Source organism: Chiloscyllium punctatum, chromosome 36, assembly GCF_047496795.1.
Source record: "Chiloscyllium punctatum isolate Juve2018m chromosome 36, sChiPun1.3, whole genome shotgun sequence".
Taxonomy (NCBI): Eukaryota; Metazoa; Chordata; class Chondrichthyes; order Orectolobiformes; family Hemiscylliidae; genus Chiloscyllium; species Chiloscyllium punctatum.
Genome location: NC_092774.1, coordinates 27,665,729 through 27,687,473, shown reverse-complemented (window position 1 = coordinate 27,687,473; position 21,745 = coordinate 27,665,729). Strand labels below are relative to the sequence as shown.

Below are 21,745 nucleotides of genomic sequence, written 5' to 3'. Positions count from 1 at the left end.
GCGCCCCTGGCCCTGTGCGTATCTAACGCCACCATGCTGCAGAGTTCAGACGTTAACACGGACATGCGCAGCAATGGGAACATTCACAAGAGGAACAGCCAAAGATAATCACCACCACTGCTTCTCTTCCATAGTCCCAACTTTGTGAAGCAGTATCTTTCACTGGCAAATAAAACACCTTTCTCCTCAAGTGCCTGCTTAACTTCGATCACGACTTCACGCCCCTCACTGTTCTAGTCTCATTTCCAAATACTTGGCTCATCGCCTCAAAAGCAGCTCTGTGGGTATCTGCTTGTTCCACCCTGACAGGCAGTGGGTTGCAGATTTCCGACCCCTCCACTGATTTGAATCTTAAAGAAGAAACCGGGGAACAGTCTTCTTTTTTTTTGACGACATTTCTCAACTCGAGTCGGCAAGATTCACAACCTCGTGGGGAAACCGCAATCAATCTCAAATCCATCGTATTAACCACTCGACCCACGAATAAAGAACCACACTGACAGATTCATTTCCCAGGTCTCTCTGCCTCTGGAGCTGAGAAAAAGTGAATCATTGCAGAGTTTGTTTGAATCCAATCACTTCACTGGTTTCAAAAGGGTTAAATATCTGCACATGCCGAGTCTGGTTGTTTCATCCCGAAAGATGAAATGAACTTACAGTTAAAAACAAAAACAGAAATTGCAGGAGCAACTCAGCAGGTCAGGCACCATCGGTGGAAAGAGAATCAGAGACAATATTTCAGAATTCTGTTTTCTCCCACAGGCACTGCCAAACCTGCCGAGTTTCTCCAGCAGTTCCTCTTTCTGTCTCAGATTCTCAGCATCCGCAGTCCTTTATGTTAGAAATTAAATCAATTCAGCCTCATGTTCAGGAATGAGAATCCTTTCAATTTCCCAAAAAATTGGCAGAGATTTCAAGGCATTTGGAAAATAAGTAACATTAGGAAGAACATTTTCGCACAGGGAGTGGTTCGGATCCGTAAATCCCTGTCTGACCGTGACAAGGAGGCAGATTCAAGAACACAAAAGGGAATTCGGTGGTCATGTTCAAAGTAACAATGTGTAGATTTACAGGGAGAAGGCAAGAGAATGATACGAATAGAGACTCTCATTTACTTGCTGTGAAGAACCAGCAGAGCTAAGGTGGGCCTCCAAATGCGCTGTGACACGTGTTGTGATTCAGAGTGAACTCACAGTTCGACCAACGCAAGGTGGGTATTTAGAAAAAGTTTATATTTACACAGTCTCCTCACGTCAGCGCAACAATAAAATAGTTTAATTATCCACCAGTGGAGAGGGCCCTGTTCCTGGAGATGGGACAAACAGCTGGCTCAGGGATATCAGTCCACATTGGTCTCTTTGCTGCAAGGTCAGAGGGAGAACATTGGAGGGACAAAGGAGTGAATAGCGATCTGTGTAGGAGGGGGACTAACTGTCAATAGAGACTGTTCCTGGCTAACAATAAGTCGTGTGTAACAGCAGACTATGTGATAACAAGGCCTCGTGTGGGTGAGGTAGGGGTCAAGGGCATGGGGCAGTTCGGGTCCAAATAATATTGAACTCGATGTTGCAGACGGAGAGCTATAGGATCTCCAAGTGGAAACTGAGGCGTTGGTCTTCCACCAGGAGCTTAGCTTTGCTGGAACACTGCTGCATGCCTGAGACAGAGATGTTGGCCAGGGAACAGGGTGGCGTGTTAAAGTGACAGGCAATCAGAAGCGCAAGGCCTTTTTTTGCGGGCAGAACCCAGCTGTTCTGCGAAGCAGTCACCCAGTTTATGCTTCATGCTACGTTGGGGAAACCACACTGTGAGCAACGAATGCAGTAGACTAGTTTGTGGCCAATGTGCAGGTAAAGTGCTGCTTTACCTGGACGTTATGTTCGAGTCCTTGAATATTCAGGAGGGAGCAGGTAAATGGGCAGGTGTTACACATTCGGTGATTGCAGGGGAAAGTGTCTTGGGACAATGGGAGGTGGGTGTGGGGTGTTGCAAGTGAAGGAAGAGTTGACCCGAGGTGTAAGCCCTGCCCATTTCCCTCCTCTCATATATAAATCCGTAAAGTTGAAAGAACGTTCCATCGAATGATTCAGTGCCATGTGACTCACGAACTAATTCGTATTCATGTTCCGGGGCCAGCCTCATTATTGTGTCACAGCAGCTGCAGGCCATCAGCGGGGTCTCGCCCTATGACGTCACGGTACGGTTGGAATCCCCCGGGACAGTTTATCAAACTGTCCTGTGGGTCAGGGCAACCCTGCATCGGGAAGCACTGAGATGGTCAACCACTATCAGTTAACATGGGGAACACATCTCCACATTACACAGCCTCGAGGCAAGCTTCCCTTCGTTCCACTTAAAGTTCAAGAGCTCTCAAATTTCTTCCAGGTGTTCGCTAAATATATCTATGAGCACTTTGTTAAAGTTTGAATTTTGCGAGTGTTGAAATTTTGTGCTTTTGGAGAAATCACAGTTCGAAAAAACAGAATGTGGGAATTTAGACTGAGTTTATATTTGCACGACGGTGATATGTCTGCGGGTGCGTGATTGGAGCATCACCCAGAGGGGAAACCATCTCCCCTATTCAGTCAATGTCGTTTTTGCAGCTTTCCCGGAAGACGGCGCACTGTTCTGCACCTCGCCTTCTCATCTCTTTCCCAAAAAAACTTCGACATAAATATTTCACATTGATATACTGGCCCAATGTGCACAGTTGAGATGACACCCTCGTGGAGGTCGAAGTGGTCTTCTGTTGTTCTCTGTACCCTATGTTGAGGAGGGCAATGCTTGTCACTGGGCAATCCGGTGTCAGAGACAAGTTTAGAAACAAAATGGTTCAACTTTCTGCCAGTCGAGAGGGCTCTGTTCCTGGGGCCGGGACAAACAGCAGCAGGGAGACAGAATGAGAAGCAGCTGTTCTGGAAACTCTTTGCCGCTTGCAATTCTCAGAGCAATGTCAAATGTATTTCACACTGAGCAAGACTCAGCTGGTTGAAGACGTGGAGCGGCAGTGGCAACTTGCAGCGTGTGCGGCTTCTTGGACTAGGCGTATGGTTATCGTTTTGCATTTTCCACTGCGAGACATCCCAGGTTGAAATCCTAAACGAGCCCGCGTTTCCTGATTTGTGCACGAGTGCCTGATTCATTTTCTCAAAAATCATCTTCGCTAAACTCCGTTGGAGAACGAATTGGGCAGGAAGCAAGCAAGTGAATGGATGGAATATAGCGTTGACGTCAGTGGTCCCGTGTTTAAGGAATGTCAGCAGTGAAGCCAGATTGGAAAATTAGGACAGCTCTCCTCGGAGAACAGAAGTTTGAAATCTGGCCTGAATGAAGCTTTCCAAGTCATGCGAAGTCTAGACAGAGAAAGTAATGCAGTTAAAATGCTCCCACGCCTGAAAGGATCGGCAACGATTTGGCAGTGTTTTAAAGTCATTAGGGGAAAAGAACCAAAAGTGACATTAGGAAGAACGCTTTCGTACAGGGAATGGTTCGGGTCAGCAAATCCCGATCTGACATTGACAAAGAGACAGATTCAATCGACGCAAAACGGGAATTCGGTGGTCATGTTTAAAGTAACAATGTGCAGATTTACACAGAGAAGGCAAGAGAATGATACGAATAGAGACCAACGTCGAACCAGCAGAGCGAAGGTGGGCCGCATGGCCTCCGTCTGCATTTTGACACATGCTGTGATTCAGAGTGAAATCACAGTTCGACCAACAGAATGTGGAAAAAAAAGTTTATATTTACACAGTTTCCATACGTCTGTGAAACAGCATATTACACGACAGCAGTGGAGATCTTTGACATCAGTCTCGAACGTGCATGCCACGCACCAGACGAAAGGCTGAAGGGACCTGTGTAAAACGGGAACGTGCTGGACCCATAACACAGCCGTCGATGGATTGAAACCATCCTCTGCTGTTGCTCGATGTCTCCTTGAGCAGCTTCCTTTTGTAATGGTGCTGTACTCTGCTCTGTATCTTGCCTTTGCACCTACTTCCTGAGTGTCTGAATGTCCCATATGGTACCGAAACACTCGCGAACCTCACACCATTCAAGTAACGTGCTTTTTGAGGTCTGAGTGGTCTTCTCCTGTTCTTCGTAGGTTTCCTATGAACTGAATTGCAAACCCACTTCTCTGAGATGCCAATGAGCTGAGACGCATACCTTGTGGTTTCGTGCCTTCTCTGCCGTCATTCGCCTCGCCGGTTCGGACGTGAATGACAAGACAATCTGCATGTCAGAAACTGTATCACCATTCAGACACAGTCCCTTAGTATTCGGACAGATATCACTGATTGTGAATCACCTCAGAGAGAGACAAGTGTCAGAGAGTCGCCGTGGACTCGATGGGATGAACTTACTCTATCGGCGGGAGAATGATGCTACGTGTTTATGCCGTTCCACTGCCTGTCTCTGGGACAGAGAGGCTGAGGGAGCAAAACTGGTTCATTTTTAATCGTCCCTTCCGTGTTGGAACGCCTCAGCTCAGGGCCATGGGGATGACTCTCAGTGAGTGAAGGTTTCACTCGGATTCTCTTCATCTGGGACACTTGGGGCTCAGATGTTAACTGCTGCGCGGTTGCAGCGATGTAAGCGATGCCCATTTTGCAGTAGACTTTCCGTAAGATTGCTGCGTGAAGACGAATTCTGAACACCAAGCAGGCTGCACAAAAATGTGCTCATATGAATTTACTTGAGGGAAGAGTCCTCGGTGTCCATTACTCTCTGCCCCGCCAGCACAGCATCTTTCTATCTCTCCGATAACAGACGTTTGGAGGAAATTCATACTCAATGTTACTCACTTCCCACGCATTAGTGTAAGTGATACCTCTCACCCGAAGGGATTGGGAGATAGAGAGCAAAAGAGCGAATGGACTCTTCCCTCCCTCCAGAAAAGCGTGCAAGTAGAAACAAATTGGCTTAATTATCCGCCAGTGGAGAATCCAGTTCCTGGGGATGAGTCAAACATCAGCGTCTCGGGGACAGAATGACAAGTAGATGTTCTGGAAACGCTTTGCTGCTTGCAATTCTTGGAGCAAAGTGGAAAGTATTTCACACTGAGAAAGCTTCAGCTGGCTCAGAGTCTCGAGTGTACATTGCTCTCTGAGTTTATACTTGCACATCGACAATATGTCTGCACCACAGCACATGACAACTGCAATGCAGGAGAATGGCACAGCGGGTGCATGCTGGGATCATAACCCAGAAGCAAAACCATTTTCTCCTATTCACTCAATGTCGTCTTTAGCAGCTTTCCCGTATAACGGCGCTCTGTTCTGTTCCTTGCCTTGTCATCTGCTTCCCAAAACTTCGGGTATCTGAGCTCAATATATCACATCGATACACAAATCAAATTTACACAGTTGTGCTGGCACCCTTGTGGAGCTCTGAGTTGTCTTGTCCTGTTCTCTGTCGGTGTGTCCTGATCTCGTGTGAAACTTCTTCTCTCAGATGGCAATGAACCGGTGAAATTGAAACACATGACTTGCTGTTTTAGTCCATTTCCTGCAGTAAAGAAACCAACGCCCGTGCAACAAAAGACTCTTTGAAGGATTGCTGTGTCGAGACAAATTCTGAACACCAAGCAGGCTGCACAAAAATGCACTCATATCAATTTACCTGAGGGATGAGTCTCCGGTGTCCATTTCTCTCTGTCCTGACAGCGCAGCATCTTTCTATCTCTCCGTTAACAATACTTTTGGAACAAGTTCAAAGTTACCCATTTCCTATGCATGACTGTAACTGACTTATCCTACCTCACGTAATAGTGAGAGAAAGAGAGAGCAGAAGAGTGAATGGGCTCTGCCTTCCACCAGCACAGTTTGCAAGTAGAAACGAAATGGTTCAATTATCCACCAGTGGAGAGAGCCCGGTTTCTAGGGACGGGACAAAGAGTAGCGTCCTGGGAGCAGGGAGACAGATTGAGAAGCGGATTTTCTTGAAACTCTTCGCTGCTTGCGTTTCTGGGAGCAATGCACAATGTGTTTCGTACTGAGCAAGTCTCAGCTGCTTCAGGAGGTGGCTGCACCCATGGCTGATGGCTCGTTAGTCTGGGATATGATTCTAGCTTTGGGTCTTCCAACGAATGCAGACGTGTGAGAGTTCCCGGGTTCCAAATCCAGGCGAGCCATCATTCCTTAAATCGACCTGAGCAAAAATGCCCGATCAATTTTCACAAAAAGCCTCTTCGTTAAATAAGATCGGACTGCCTGAATTCGGGACGTGCAGAGATGCCATTGCAGTGAACACGGCGAAGGGAAACACGTGTTGAAAGTGAGAACAAGTATTGCAGATTTTTCGCCCGCGCAATCCGAGTCTGAATGAATCCTCCACCTGTATTACGCTCAATTCTGAGGGTGATACTTCAGGAAGCGGGGAAGTGAAGTAATTGCAGACGGCGCTGAACAGGTTAACGTGAGTGGAGCCGTCCTGAGGAATGTCAGCAATGAAGGGAGATTGGAAAGTTTGGGGCAGCTCTCTTTGGTGAACAGAGGACTGAAAGCTGGTCTGATTGAATTTTTCCACGTCATGAGGGTTTTAGACAGAGGAAATAATGCAGTGAAAATGCTCCCAGGCCTGAAAGGATCGAGAGCGATTAGGCAGAGACTTAAAGTCATCAGGAAAATAAGTAAAAGTGACATTAGGAAGACCATTTTCGCACAGGGAGTGGGGTCAGTAAGTCACTGTCTGACAGTGACAAAGAGGCAGATTCAATGGACACAAAAGAGAATTCGGTGGGCATGTTCAATGTAACAATGTGCAGATTTACAGGGAGAAGGAGACACAATGAGACACTTATTTACATATTGTGTTGAACCAGCAGAGCTAAGGTGGGCTGCATGGCCTCAGTCTGCGCTGTCACACATTTTGTGATTCTGAGTGAAATCGGAGTTGGACCAAGAAAACGTAGGAAATTTGACAACGGATATATTCTGCCCAACAGGATACTCCATCACAGCAATGAAGGTGTTTTGACATCATTCTCCAAGGTACATGACACAATGCAGATTCAAAACGGAGTATTCCTTTGAATCACGGAGTAATTTGTTTACAGTTATTCAGTTGAGGTGAGCGGAGTTGCGCATTGGGAGCCACTCCAGTTGATAGGTCGAAGCCGTTTTCTCCTGTGTGATAGTCCCACCAGCACTCCAATTTGCTGTGCTTCCAGTCAGTAGATGTAGATTACTATCCCATACTGATACACGGGCCACGATGACCCAGCTGTGGTGACAAGCTTGTGAAGGTCTGAGTGCTCTTCTCCTGTTCTCTGTCGGGCTGCTATGATCCGAATCATCAAACCTCTCTTCTCCGAGATAGGAATAAACTGGTGAAGGTGAAACACATCAGTTACGGTGTGTCCCATGTGCAGGAGGCCCTGCAGTAATTCCCCACGCTGTTTCACACAGCAGCATCCTCTCGGTGAATTACGCGTGGTAAAAAAATCGATTGAACCAAATCAGTGTCCGCCACTGGATTTTACTCACACCGTTTATACAATTCAGGCTCACCGTTAATGTTGTGAGGGGCCGTCAGATGGTAGTTTCCACTCCTTCTGTTGAATAAAGATAATTTTAACTGTGACAAGTGAGAGGAAAGAATTTGCTGTTGGTGGGAACCATTTCTATCTGAACTCGCTGTCACTCTGCTATGACAGAACGAGCTGGGACCTCCTGATAGATTGAAAGACAAAGCTGGTAATCTCTAGATTATGTTGTAAAAATATCGGTATGTTATTCACACTGCGCAGTCACCAACTGAACGAACCGGCTGTGTTTAAATCCCGTGATGAACAGTTTGTGTTTTACTTCTCACATTGCGGGGAGCTGAGCATTTACCCAAACAATGGGCACACCACCTCCCTGACATAGTGTTCACAAATCAAACGAACAGCAAAGATTTACGTGTGATCGAAAGTTTCCAGAAAGAAGATTTGACTCAACAGATATAGGGAGTGAACGTACTCCTTTCTTAATTTGAAATGTAAGAAGAGGTCTTTAGTGCGCCTGACGTGATTTGAACACGCAACCTCCCAATTTGGAGTCAGACACGCGATCGGTGCGCTCCAAGCTCACGAGAGGCCTAATGCCTTTATCCATGCTTTCGGGAAGTAATCACACGACAATGATTTTATGTTATGAGTAACAACGGAGATCAACAGTTCATGTCTGGTCTGTCTCTCTCCCCTCTCTTTCTGTCTCTCCAAATAATTTCCAACTCTCTTTCAATAAAAATCTGAAAGAATTGCGGATGCTGTAAATCAGAAACAAAAAACAGGAGTTGCCGGTGACCCTTCCACAGAACAGATGGTGATTGGGAAAATGTCGGTTTATATGCAGGAGATATTGTGGGAGGAAGGGAAGATCAGGACAGAGCCCAAAGCGAAGGAAGAACTGTTGGACAGAAAAAGGAGTTGATAGCGATCTGCGTGGGAGGATGAATAACTGTTAATTGAGACTGTTCGTGGCTAAGTAGTGTGGAGTGACAGACTATGTGATAACAAACCTTGGTCTGTGTGGCAGGGACGAGGATACTATGGAGTTCAGGCCCTAGAATTATTGAATTCGATATTGGGAGCGGAGGGATGTATGGTCCCCAAGTGTAATATTCGGTGCTCTTCGTTCTGCTGGTACTGAGCTTCGCTGGGACAATACAGCAAACCTGAGACAGAGATGTTGGCCAGGGAACAGGGTGGGGTGTGGAATTGGCAGGCAGCTGGAAGCTCAGGGTCTTTTTTGCGGGCAGAACGAAGATGTTCTGCGAAGCAGTCACCCAGTTTATGCTTCGTTTTCCCCAATGTAGATGAGTCCATATTGTGAGCAGCAAATGCAGTAGACTGGGTTACGGATGGTGCAGGTAAATTGCTGCTTCACCTGGAAGGTAAGTTTGGCCCCTTGGATAGCGAGGAGGGAGCAGGGAAATGGGCTGGTGTCACAGAGTTGCAGAGGAAAGTGCTGTTAGACTATTGGGGTGGGAATGGAGCGTCGGGTTGATGGGAATGAAGGAAGAGTGGACCCAAGGCATAACTCCTGCCCATTTACCTATCTGCCAAATAGAGGAATTTGTTAAGTGAGTATAATGAAATTTTCAAAATCACAGTGTATGTCCCTACTGGAGAGCGTGCAAAACCTAAGGACCAACAACCATAATTCTATTAACATTAAAATAGTGATTGAAAATAATATATCAGATCTAAAAGTTGTTCTAAATTGGAGGAAGATTCAGGTTTTAGGCAAGATCTTTCAAAAGCTGATTGGGGGCAGATGTTCGCAGGTTGCTGGAAAATGGGAAGCCTTCAGGTATGAGATAACAAGAGTCCAGACACAGTATATTCCAGTTAGGGTGAAAGGTGTAGGGAATGCTGGATGACTAGAGAATTTGAGATTTTGGTTTAGAAAAACAAGGAAGCATATGTCAGGTATAGATAGAGAGATCGAGTGAATCCTGAGAGTATGAAGGCAGTACGAGCATACTTAAGAGAGAAATGAGGGAAAAGAGGTGACATGAGATAGCTTTGACAAATAGTGTTAAGGAGAATCCAAAGGATTTTTAGAAATACATTAAGGACAAAAAGTAAAAAGGGAGAGAAAAGGTCTCCTCAAATTTCAGCAAGGCGGCTTTTGTGTGGAGCTGCAGTAGATGGAGGAGATGCATCAGTGTTTAACGTGGAGAAGGGCATAGAAGAGATAGAATGTGGGGAAATAGATGGTGACATGTTGGAAAAGGTCCACATTACAGAGGAGGAGGTCTTGAAATGCATAAAAGTCCTTTTCTTCCTCTCCAGTGAATCTGATTCCTGTGAGTGTGGCGTTGATGATCCGGTGTGTGTTTTCTATTTCTGTGTTTTGAATGATTACAAAGGTGTCATCCAACCATCTCCCATTCCTAGACGTGATGGTACAGAGTACACCAAACGGAGAATTCACCACAAAGGCATACAAGAAAACCACACACACAGACCAAGTCCTGAACTACGAAAGCAAGCACCCCAACAAACACAAAGAATTGCATCAAGACACTGTTCAAAAGGGCCACAACACACTGCAGGACCTCAGAACTGCAAAAAGAGGAAGAAGAACACCTCTACAATGTATTCGCCAATAACGGATACCCCCACAAGTTCATCAACAGATGCCTAAGGGAAAGACAACGGAATGAGGACATGCCACAACCCAAAGGACTAGCCACATTACCATACATCAAGAACATTTCTGAACTGACAGCCAGACTACTACGACCACTAGGGCTCAAAGCAGCACACAAACCAACAGCCATTCTCAGACAACAACTCACCAGGACAAAGGACCCGATATCCAGCATGAGCAAAACCAACATAGTGTACAAATTCCCATGCAAGGACTGCACAAAACACTACATAGAAAAAAAACAGGAAGACAGCTAACGATCCGTATGCATGAACACCAACTAGTCACGAAACGACACTACCAGCTATCCTTAGTAGCCACACACACAGATGGCAAGCAACATTGTTCGACTGGGACAATACTACTATTATAGGACAAGCCAGAGAACAGCCAGGGAATGCCTAGAGGCATGGCACTCATCCACAGATTCTATCAACAAACACATCGACCTGGACCCAATATACTGGCCACTGCATCGGACAGCTGGAACTGACAACCGGAAGTGGCAGATACAAATCACTATAAATGCTGGAGGAAACATCACAGAAGCGCTTCACAGGAGGCTCCCAAGCGCTGAGGATGTCACCTGGACAGGGGACGAAACGTCTGCACCAGAAATTCCCAGCTCGGCGAACAGAACCACAACAACGAGCACCCGAGCTACAAATCTTCTCCCAAACTTTGAACAAAAACTTTATTTTACACCAATATTGCATGTAACTATTGAGACAGAAGGTGCACTAATATGCAGTCTGCACTGAAAATGGCAGAGCGTCTCCAAGCTAGACTTACAGAATTCTTCCACACATATGTGGATCAAGCTTAAATAAAGTCACCTTGTTGTGATCTACTCAGGTCAGAAGGCTTGATATTTGTAAATACCCACTATGGCAGAGATAAAAATATTTTTTGATGACCATCGACTCGAGGTTTATGATTCCTTGAGAAAGTAGTCTGTCAAATAGAACGTAAATGTAGAGGTAATCGCTCAGAGCTCTGGAATTCAGCTGGTTGCCCCATGTTTGTACCAGCAACATAAAGAGATCCGGAGTTGAGTGATCTTTGCTCAACTGGAAGTGAAATCTATGAGCACGATATTGCAAAGCAAATGCTGCCTGATGTAATTGTTGTCTACTTGTTATCACCGATTGGGAATAACAATCCATCTTTCTGGCGAACAGAATATGGATGCTCTGTGAAGCAGTCACCCAGTCTGCACTTCGTTTCAACCGGGTCCGATCCATCTCCCGCAATTCTGCCTTCCCACTCTCGTATGCCATGACGTCATGAAGCGGGTGGAAGTCTTCGGGAGAGTTTATCAAAAAAACCTCCCTGTGGGTCAGGCAGCCCTGCATCTGGAAACATGGGATGGCCAACCACTATCAGTTTACATGTGGGACACATCTCCACATTAAACAACCTCGAGACAAACTTCCCGTCCTTCTACTTAACTTTCGAAACTCATCAAACCGAAATTCCCCAGGTACGTTTGGAAGAATTTCTTCTGGATGTTGGCTAATTCTTTCTGTGGGCACTGTGTTTACGTTTGAACATGGTGATTTTTGAAATTGTGTGATTCTGAGCGAAATCACAGTTCGAAAAGCAGAATGTGGGAATTTAGACAAAGTTAAATTTGCACAACGTCGATATGTCTGCGCAACAACATATTACACGACAACAGCGAAGATCTTTTGACATCAATCTCGAACGTGCATGCTACAGTCCAGATGAAAAGCTGAATACTTCTCTGGAAAAACTGCCATGTAGCATAACAGAGTGGCATAGCGGGAGCGTGCTGGGCCCATAACCCAGAAGTCATAGAGTCATAGTGATGTACAGCATGGAAACAGACCTTTTGGTCCAAATCGTCCATGCCGACCAGATATCCCAACTCAATCCAGTCCCACCTGCCAGCACCCGGTCCAAATCCCTCCAAACCCTTCCTATTCACATACCAATCCAAATGCCTCTTAAATGTTGCAATTGTACCAGCCTCCACCACATCCTCTGGCAGCTCATTCCATACACGTACCACCCCCTGTGTGTAAAAGGTGCCCCTTAGGTCTCTTTTATGTCCTTCCCCTCTCACCCTCAACCTTTGCCCTCTAGTTCTGGACTCCCCAACCCCAGGGAAAAGATTGTCTATTCCTATCTATGCCCCTCATAATTTTGTAAACCTCTATAAGGTCACCCCTCAGCCTCCGACGCTCCAGGGAAAACAGCCCCAGCCTGTTCATCTTCTCCCTATAGCTTAGATTCTCCAACCCTGGCAACATCCTTGTAAATCTTTTCTGAACACTTTCAAGTTTCACAACATCTTTCCGATAGGAAGGAGACCAGAATTGCATACAATATTCCAACAGTGGCTTTACCAATGCCCTGCACAGTCGCAACATGACTTCCCAACTGCTGTACTCAGTACTCTGACCAATAAAGGAAAGCATACCAAACGCCTTCTTCACTATCCTATCGACCTGTGACTCCACTTTCAAGGAGCTATGAACCTGCACTCCAAGGTCTCTTTGTTCAGCAACACTCCCTAGGACCTTACCATTAAGTGTATAAGTCCTGCTAAGATTTGCTTTCCAAAAATGCAGCACCTCGCATTTATCTGAATTAAACTCCACCTGCCACTCCTCAGCCCATTGACGCATCTGGTCCAGATCCTGTTGTAATCTGAGGTAACCCCCTTCGCTGTCCACTACACCTCTAATTTTGGTGTCATCTGCAAACTTACGAACTCTACCTCTTATGCTCGCATCCAAATCATTTATTTAAATGACAAAAAGTAGAGGGCCCAGCACCGATCCTTGTGGCACTCCACTGGTCACAGGCCTCCAGTCTGAAAAATAAGCTTCCACCACCACCCTCTGTCTTCTACCTTTGAAACAGTTCTGTATCCAAATGGCTAGTTCTCCCTGTATTCCATGAGATCTAACCTTGCTAATCAGTCTCCCATGGGGAACCGGATTCTGGGTAATCCAAGATGGAGAATGGGAACAATTTCTGGCTGTAACAGCTGCTCTTTTTTTGAGGTATTTTAGGTGTTGGAGGTGATTTCCTCGAATTCCAGAAGGAGCAATTCCTATTTTATATGCTGTTGCATTGTTTTGGAACTTTGGAAAAAAAAGACAAAACAACAGCTGTTTTAAAAGGGAGAAGAGCAGACAAAGGAAGCACATGGCGAGGACAGTGCAGGAGACAGAGAGAGGGAGAGAGAACCTGCACAGTTACCGCCTTTGCTGTTTGAATTCGTGTATCGCTGGACATCGGAGTGCATCTGGGAAAATTAACAAACAGTGAAATTCACAACTAATCTTGGAGTCGATGGGTCGAAGCCATCCTCGACTCTCCTCTCGATGTTTCCTTTAGCAGCTTTCCCCTACACTGGTGCAATGTTCTGTTTCTTGCCTTTGAAGATGCGAACTAAATGTCTCACACTGATATACTGGCCCAACATAGGAAGTTGAGGTGATGCACATGCAGTGCTCTCCTGTTCTCTGTTCCCTTTGTTGTAGAGGATAATGCTTGTACCTGTCCGCTCAGGTGTGACAGAACAATTCAGAAACAGAATGGTGTAATTATCCACCAATGGAGATATCCCGGGTCCTGGGAGACGGAATGAGAAGCAGATGTTCTGGAAACTCTCGCTGCATATAATTCCTCGAGGAATGTAGAATGTATTCCACAGTGAGCAAGTCCCAGCTGCTTCGGGAGGTGAGAGGGCCCATCGTGCATGGTATGGTGGTCTAGGCGTATGATTCCCGCTTTGGTGAAAATGCTCCCACGCCTGAAAGGATCGAAAGCGAATAGGCAGAGACTAAAAGTCATTGGGAAGAGTAGGAAAAGTGATATTAAGATTAGATTACATTACATTACAGTGTGGAAACAGGCCCTTCAGCCCAACAAGTCCAGACTGACCCGCCAAAGCGCAACCCACCCATACCCCTACATTTACCCCTTACCTAACACTACAGGCAATTTAGCATGGCCAATTCACCTGACCTGCACATCTTTGGACTGTGGGAGGAAACCGGAGCGCCCGGAGGAAACCCACGCAGACACGGGGAGAACGGATATTAAGTAGAACGTTTTCGCAGAGGGAGTGGCTGGGATCAGGAAAGGCTGCCTGACAGTGACAGAGAGGCAGATTCAATGGACACAGAAGGGATTTCGGGGTGGTCATGGTCAAAGTAACAATGCAGAGATATACAGGGAGAAGGCAAGATTACGATACGAATAAAGGGACATTGCTCATTTTGGAGAAGCAGCAGAGCAAAGGTGGACTGTGACACATTCTGTGATTCTGAGTGAACTGACAGTTGGACCAACAGAAGGTGGTAATTTATCCAAAGGTTATGTTTACACAGCCTCAACACCAGCAGCGTGAGATCTAACTTCTTGATTTGAAGCAGCAGATATTGTGCCCCACTGAGCCTGATGTGATTTGAATGCGCAATCTTGTAAGCAGCAGGTAGACGCGCTCCCGTTGCGTCACAAGCCCACACGACGCGGGGTTGAGGGAAGTGATCGTACTGCAATGATTTTACGTTATGATTGAGAACGGAGGACAACGGTTCATGGCTGTTCTGTCTCACTCACTCTCTCACTCTGTCTCTCGAACCAATTTGCAACTCTTTCTGAATAAAAACTGCGGATGCTGTATTTCAGAACCAAAAACAGTAGTTGCTGGAAAAGCTCAGCAGGTCTGGCAGCTTCTGTGAAGAAGAATCCGGTGACCCTTCCACAGAGCTGATGATGATTAGGAAAATGTCAGTTACTGTGCAGATGGGAGGGTGGGAGGAAGGTGGCGGAGTAAATTGAAGATAGGGATAGAGCCCAAAGTGAGACAAGATTGGTTGGACAGACAAAGGAGTTGAGAGCGATCTGTCTGGGAGGGTGAATAGCTGTTAAAGGAAATGTTAAGGGCTAAGAATAGGTGGTGTGTAATGGCAGACTACGTGACAACAAGGCCTTGTGTGCGTGGTAGGGGGCTAAGATGTAGGGAAGTTCAGGCTCTAAAATTATTGAATTCAATATTGAGGACGACTGTAGTGTCCCCAAGTATAAAATTGTTCTGCTGGAACACTGCAACAAGCCTGAGACAGAGATGCTGGACAGGGAACAGGGTGGTCTGCTGAAGTGGCAGGCAACTGGTAGCTCAGGGCCTTTTTGCGGGCAGAACCTAGATGTTCTGTGAAGCAGTCATCCGCTTAGTTTCTCCAATGTTGACGAGACCACATTGTGAGCAGAGAATGCTGTAGTCTTGGCTGTAGAATGTGCAGGTAAACTGTTGCTTCACGTCGAAGGTATGTTCGGGCCCTTGAATACTGAGGAAGGTGAGGGAAACGGGCAGGTGTTCCAATTTCGGCTGTTGCAGGACAAAGTGACATGGGGCTATGGTCGGGTGATGGGAGTGAAGGAAGAGTGAACCCCAGGTGTAAGTCTTGCCCATTTACCTGATCCCTCAAATAAATCCCTGGACATGGAATAACATTCGTTTGAATGATTCACTACCACGTGACCCACGGCTAATTCATATTCATGTTCCCGGGGCCTGCATCATTATTGTGTCACAATAGCTGCATGCCATCATCGTGCATGTCCGATGACGTGCAGCCGGAATGCTTGGACACAGTTTATCAAAGAAACCTCCCTGAGGGTCAGGCGGCCCTGCATCGGGAAGCATTGGGATGGCTAATGCTTTCTGTGGGCACTCTGTTTACGTTTGAACATGGTGATTCTTGAAATTATGTAATTCTGAGCGAAATCACAGTTCGAAAAGTAGAATGTTGGAATTTAGACAACGTTAATATTTGCACAACAGCGATACATCTTCGCAACAGCATATTTCACGAGAGTAGTGAAGATCTTTTGATTTCAATCTCGAACGTGTATGTCACACACCAGATGAAAAGCTGAAAACTTGTCTGGAAATGCTGCCGCGTGGCATTTTTTGCAGCTTTCCCTCCTCACCTGCTACCCCAACAAATATTTGAAGATGTGAACTAAATATCATCACAATGATATACTGGCCCAATGTAGAAAGCTGAGGTTACACACTTGTGGAGTTCAGGGTGGTGTTCTTCTGATCTCTGTTCCCTTTGTTGAGGAGGGTAATGCTTGTCCCTGGCCACTAGGGTGTTCGAGCCAAATTTCAAAACAGAATGGTGTAATTCTCCGACAGTGGAGACCCGCCCGGGTCCTGGGAGACAGAATGAGAAGCAGATGTTCTGAAAAGTATTTTTTTGAATTCAGTACCACGTGACCCATGCCGAATACATATTCATGTTTCTGGGGCCAGTATCATTATTGCGTCACAATAGCTGCAGGCCATCACTGGGCATGTCCTATGACGTCGTGTTGCGGCTGGAATTTCTGGTGACAGTTTTTTAAAGAGGGTCAGGCAGCCCTGCATCGGGGCTTCCCTTCCTTCCACTGAAGTTCAAGGCCTATCAAACCGAAATTCCTCAGGTCTGTCTGGAAGCACTTTTTCCCGATGTTGGCTAATGATTTCTTCAGACATTTGGTAAAGTTTGAACACGGTGAGAGCCATCGGCTTCTTACCACGTTCCCGAATTACTCGACCAATACTTAAAGTATTGATAGTGCTATAAAAGCGCCGTATGATTACGGCTGAGAAAGACTGTATTCCGCTCAGTCAGTTCATGTTTCTAAAGCGAGACAAAAGTGACAATGCAAGTGAAACGAACGAAATTGCAGACAGGCTGCCATACCACTCTGTTTGTATCCCCACACAGGGGTGGTTTCTGTGACATGGGTGTGTCTGCAGTGTCTGTGGTCAGACTGTTTACAATGAATGTCCCCGCCTTTATTTTGGTAAAGTCACACTGATAAAGGACAATTGCTATTTCAGTAATTGTAGTTTGAAGCTGGAATTCGCTAACACTCCGGTTTCGTGATCTTACTGTTTTTTTTTTACATCTCAGACTCTTTGATGCATTTAGTCAGGAAGTCCGGCTGTTCACCAAAATAGTTGTAAGTCGAAATGGAGCAAAATTATAGAATTAGGTCCAGACTTTTCAGGGGACATGTCCAGAAGCACTTCTACACATTGAGTTTGTCAGATGTTTGGAAATATCCTACATAAACGGCAGTGGGTACATGATCATTTGTCAGCTTTACATCCGAAACATTTTTTTTGTTCAGGAAAGGTATTAAGGGACATGGGCCAAAGACAGATAAATGGAGTTAGGCCTCTGATCAGCCATGATTTCTTTGAACGTTGGAACACACTTGAGGGGCTAAATGGCGTACTCATATTCCTATGTTCCTATAATCTTAACCGTTTCCTTGTTGCACATTTCCGGCCTGTTATTGGGACACAACCTGCAAGAAAATATTCTCCAGTTATTTGTTCTTGAAATATCGAATACAGACACACCCAGGCATCTTATACCAATATTCGGACAAACACAGTCACAGAACAGATAACTGATTGAATTCCTGCATTTGAATCTTTAGAAACGTAATGTTCTTGGTTTCCCGATAATGATTCGCTTTCCTCAGTCCCAGATGGAACGACACAAGAAAAAATAGAAAAGCAGTAATGTTCTGGTCGTATAATCTCCAATCTTCTGCTGCCAGTGAAAAGCAACAATGCAACTTAAGTCGGGGTCGACTGTAACCCGGTCCGAATCTCCCAATGACCCGAGCACAGGCTCAGCAAAACTGAGGGAGATAATGGCCTGATCACGAAACCTGCGAGCAGCGTTGGCAAAGGCCCAAGCGAGTCACCCATAAAAGTCAGTCATCTACTTTCTAAACGTGCTCAACTGGTTACTTCCTTTATTTTATTGACCTTTGCAAATCTGAAAGTGAGAATTGGGGATATGTGGCAGCGAGTGGCTCCAACTACTTGTTTGAAATGCAGCTCACAGCTTCTTCACACACCCCAATTAATCTTCTCATTGTCCTGAAGCCGGCATACGGTTTGAATTCCCGATCTGCGGGAATGAGAATCCTTTCACTGTCTCGCGTCAGTAAATGTCCCTGAGAACATCGGAGTCAACTCACAGCGCAGTCAGATGAGGGGAAGCTGAAATAGCCCCACATGCTGCTCACGGGCACATTTTATTCTCCCCAACTCAACGCTTCAATCACTGCGGCTCCTGGGAGTGGAAAAGAAACAATCACAAAAACCCAGTCTAAGCTCTGTGAATCTTCAGAAAATCAGCAAACGTTCATCCCTTCGGATTTTCTATCCTGGGCTGACAGGGATGGGTTTTGTCACTCTTTTGTAGGACATTGCAAGTGGATGTTTTGCAAAAAAGCACCACAATGCAATCTGATTAATCAGGACCTGGATGTTTTCGGTCTTTGAATGTAAGTGTTGTGCTCCAGAACTTTGCTGTTCACAGTTTGTAATACTTATCTTCCCAGTCCCCTGTATCACTTGTCGAAAATGTTTAATTTGTGTCTTGTAATCCTTTCACTGTCTGCTAATGAGGATAGCGTTTCCGTGTTTTACCTAAATTATCTTGACCTTGCATACCTCAAGCCTCAAGCTAATTTCACGAGAAACCTTCTCCAGTTCAAAAGCCAACTGTTCATGATGGCTCTGTTTCTTGTCACGTGTCCAATTTCAGATCGATGTTGTTAATGTCCCTTCTACTCCTACAGATCCAGGTTTCGCTCACAGGGCTAGAACAGAACTGTCACCAAATACATTTACCAATCTACGTTCATCCTATCGATTGTATTAGCATCATCAACACTTCTCATCAAAATAACTCGAGAGACTTTCATCACAATTTTCTGTGAACAGTCATACATTAGCTTTGCTGAATGAACCCCAAATTTCTTGAAGTGGCTCCTTATTTTCGGCCCTGATTATTAATCTCTCTACGCATGGGAATGGATCCTTTCCAGCGACTCTATCTCTCATCAATGTGTTTAGTTCAATTCGATCTCCCATCAGCCTCCTCTGTCCTGATCAAATCCAGGGGAACAGGAAACGTTGGGGCTATTGCGCGGACAGGACAATCCCAATACTCACCTTTCCTGTTAGAACTATTCCATGAGAAAGTTTAGACCACAACTTTAGGCGTGTAGTTGTGGCCGAACACTTAAGGTGTTGGCGTAGAGATCCTTTGGGGCTCCCCCGCCCAGGGTGGTAACCTGCTGGCTATGCTTTCTTCGCTGGCGATTTTAAATGACTTCCTGTTGGTTTCATTATCGCTCAAACTTCACAAAACCCGTCTCAATAAAGTCCCGTTTTCTCATGTCTGGGAATTGATTGCCATGTTGGAAACTCGGGTCTGAACAAACAACGTATCAGACTCACAACGTCAGCTCTGTTTCCCTTTCCACAGATGCTGCTCGACCTGTTGGCTTTCTGCAGTATTCTCTGTGTTTATTAGGCACAAGTGCTGCTTTTCATTCAAGAACTTCAATCCCTGTCCTCTGGTAACTGACTCTGGTCAGTGGCAATTGGTTCTTCTGATCATTAATCTGCCCATTCCCACCGCTTCTTCTCCCATCATGACCAACAGCCCCAGGAAATCTCCAGTTAACCTTCTTTGCTTCCCTTCCCCGCCCCCACCCCAGGTCGCCATCACCATCCATTCTCTCTCTATCATTAGAAGGGCTTGATACAGCGATCAAAGAGGGTTTGATGCACGAGAAAGGACGGGGGAGGATACTCAGAGTGACATTGGACGGGGGGGGGGGCGCAGAGACTGGGGGAAGAGAAAGAGAGAAAATGGGCAGGAGAGCAGAGCATCGGGGGTAGAAAACGCATGGGGGGACACAGGATGGGAGCAGAGTGAGAGAATGTGGTGAAGAGGATTGGGGAGGAGAGAGAGAATGCGGAGTTGCAAAGTGTGAAGTGAAAGAAATTGGTTGCAGAGTGTGGGGAGAGAGAATGGACGGGGCAGTGGGTGGGGAGAGAATGGACAGGTGTCAATGGGTGGGGAGATAATGGACGGGGGCAGCGGGTGGGGAGAGAATGGACGGGGGCAGTGGATCAGGACAGAATGGACACGGGACAGTCGGTGGGAAGAGAATGGACAGGTGTCAATGGGTGGGGAGATAATGGACGGGGATATGGGTGGGGAGAGAATGGACGGGGTCAATGGTTGGGGAGAGAATGGACGGGGTAGAGAAAGAGAGCAACAACGAATGGCGGGAGAAGGTGGGGGAGAAAAGGAATGGATGGGGGCAGCGTGTGGGAGGTGAGAGAAAATGAGTGTAAGGGAAGGGACTGGATTGGGGAAGGCAGAGAGTGGAGCGATAAAGGGAATAGATGGGGACAGAGGGTGGATGAGGGACTGGACAGAGGGCAGAGGGTGCAGAGATAGAATGGACGGGGTGGGAAGAGTGGCATGTGTGGGAGAGGGAGAGAAGGGACTGGTAGGTTAGGGTAGAGAGAGAGAATGGACAGGGGATGCTATGGGGATGTTTCAATGGGGAGCTGGTGAATGCATCCCACCCACTCCCAGCATACCCTTCTCTGCACATATGCAATGCAGACTTTTCTGAATGACACAAGAGACGAGTCTGGAACACTGTGTGAGTGCAGTCACCCTCACATCCTGGCATCAGCAAACCACTGCCTTTCTGTTTTAAAAACTAAATAAAGATGTGGGCTATATGCTAAGGATGGCGAGATGTGGCTGAGAAACTGAACAGAGGGTCAGCACTTTCAGGAGAGGGGAGCTGGGGAAAGGCAGGAGGATGGAAGGATGAATTTGGGTTGGAATCCATTGAAAGGTGGAGGAATTGAGAGACAGAGATTTCGGGTAGAAGATAGAGAAGGCTGTTCTGTGCAAACCAAACTTCTTTCATCCTATTTTCTGCCCTGCGCTGATAGCAGTGATCTGTTTTCGCAAGGTATTAGAAGAGGAGGATTTGCTTTTCAGCCAGGGACAAGAAATGTAGTCAGGGCCTGAATATCAGCAGTGTTTGAATCCAGTGTTTGTCTGCAGGAAATGATTTCAAATATCAACATGCATTGAGAATCCCCGTGAATACACGCAGCCTGCGTGGGAGTGCGCAAGGTTTCTAATTGCGCAGAGAACTTTAATTTTTCAGCGAAATGTGGACCAGTATTCTCGCTATAGACGAGCCCTTCATTGGATCGTTGGAATCTGCCGAGTAACAACGACACCTGCCCCGTGGAAACTCTATGGAAGCAGATTGAATTCCTCAAACTGATTGGAGTGTCACCAGGATTGGGGAGAAGCCAAGAGCTGGAGAGGGGATTCCTCGCAGCGCCAGGGACCTGGGTTCAATCCCACCCTCACAGAGACTGTGTGGATTTTGCACTTTCCTACCCCTCCCCCACCCCCTGTCCACGTCGGTTTCCTCTGGGTGCTCGGGTTTTCTCCCATGTTCCAAAGATGTGCAGGCTAGAGTGGATTGGGCGTTCTAAATTCAGGGATTAGCTGTGGGGATTATCGGGTGTGTCGGGGGGTGGGACTACATTCTTCGGAGGGTCAGTGTGGACTTGGTGGGTCAAACAGCCTGTTTCCACAGTGAATTCCCCCATCGTGTCTGCAGCCTGGCTTCCAGCTCCATCTCTCTGTGCCAAAGGTCCTCCAGTATGTGTATTCCTTCATTTCCAGCACCCAGAA

General features: G+C 46.3%; 1 protein-coding gene across 1 annotated transcript in view; it reads right to left on the bottom strand.

The window, feature by feature from the left end:
• The window catches only part of LOC140460300 (uncharacterized), a 749,266-nt gene that overhangs the window by 128,270 nt on the left and 599,251 nt on the right, over positions 1-21,745 (bottom strand). The gene's annotated exons all lie outside the window — the stretch shown is intronic.